General features: G+C 38.2%; 1 non-coding gene across 1 annotated transcript; it reads left to right on the forward strand.

Annotated features, from left to right (window-relative positions):
• Nucleotides 1-272: 272 nt before the first annotated feature.
• Nucleotides 273-466, forward strand: LOC117283595. Its single transcript, XR_004514622.1, has one exon. It is a non-coding gene; the product is annotated as a small nucleolar RNA SNORA73 family (small nucleolar RNA).
• Nucleotides 467-1,439: the final 973 nt, after the last annotated feature.

A 1,439-nucleotide genomic window follows, 5' to 3' on the forward strand; every position in this document is an offset into this window, starting at 1 on the left:
AAAGTACAGGGTGAGAGGTGTAAAGTTTCAGTTAGGAAGAGTAAATCCTGTGAATATTGTGCAGTACAGTGACTAGATATAGTGATAACGTATATTCAAAAATTGTTAAAAAAGCAAACATGAAATGTTCTCACCACAAAAAGTAAGTATATGAGGTAATGGATGTACTAATTAACATTATTTGATAATTCTATAATAAATACATATATCAAAATACCACATTATAACACATAAATATATATTTTTGTTAACGTAAAATAAATAGGAAAAGTCCAACGTGGATATCCTCGGAGGTCATCCTCCCTGGGCTCTGTCCAGGTGGCACAAGGCTCTGCCCCATGATGTACCGTCTCTCTCCACAATGTTGGAGAAGGAGCTGGGCTTTGTGTCTGCAGCTGCATATTTCTACAACTTCTCAGAGTCCTTTGGATAAACTATGAAGAGATAAACTATGCCGGAAACAGTCACAGATCTCGCTCTCACTTTCTGAGTATAACAGCTTCATTTAAGAAAATTTTGCTTTAATCTCTTACTTGGTGTGTCATTTTTCTTGCAGAATTCACTAAAGATTCCAAATAGCTTTTTTGGGGGAGGGAGGGCAGAAAGGAACCACACTGGATTTGGCCATTCACCTGGGAGATGTGTTCAAAGATACAGTGGGTGTTGCTGCTGAGTCCCATCCAAGGGAAAAGGAGGGATTCTCAATACAAGAAGTCGCTTGTGGAACTTTAGAAACAGTGTGACAAGTTTTTTACTTGTTCATCAGTGAGCTGGAGTTGAGAAAAGGTGGTTTCGACTCTGCTACAAATAGTGGATCAAGAACAACGCATTAACATGAAATTTTGTTTCAAACTACAAAAAAATTGCCAAAGAAACAAACGAAATAATAAAATTAGTGTATGGTGATGGTTGCAGTGACTTAGAGACGGTTTCCGAGTGGTTCAAGCAATTTTCTAATCAGTTGAAGACAAAATGAATGAACTTCAACATCAAAAACTCACCAGAAGATTGAGAGTAGGTGAAACGATTAGACTATTAAGGACATTTCAGAGGATCTGAAGGTCTCCTCCATTCAAAGCATTTCAACAGATATGGATACAAGTGGAGTATCAAAATTGTTCCACACGTTGGACTGCTGAACAAAAGTAACATTCATTTGTAACTCTCTTTGGAGCTGTGCACTCTGCCACTTCAGGTTCCAATATTTTAGTCAGTGTCATCAGGGAACAGAAACTTAGGTCTGTGATTATGACGCTGAGACCAAGTTTCCAGGTTTTCAGTGGAAATCACCCAGGTGGCCTTGTATAAGGAAAGTACATCAGTTGAGATCCAACCTGAAGGCGGTACTGTATTTTCCTTGATAGAGTTGTGAGATTTGAGTTTGTAACCAGGAATATTAGCCAGGAATATCTTGAATATTACAAGAGCTTATTAGAGCA

The sequence above is a fragment of the Fukomys damarensis genome, unplaced genomic scaffold, assembly GCF_012274545.1.
Source record: "Fukomys damarensis isolate Sample0158 unplaced genomic scaffold, DMR_v1.0_HiC HiC_scaffold_27, whole genome shotgun sequence".
Taxonomy (NCBI): domain Eukaryota; kingdom Metazoa; phylum Chordata; class Mammalia; order Rodentia; family Bathyergidae; genus Fukomys; species Fukomys damarensis.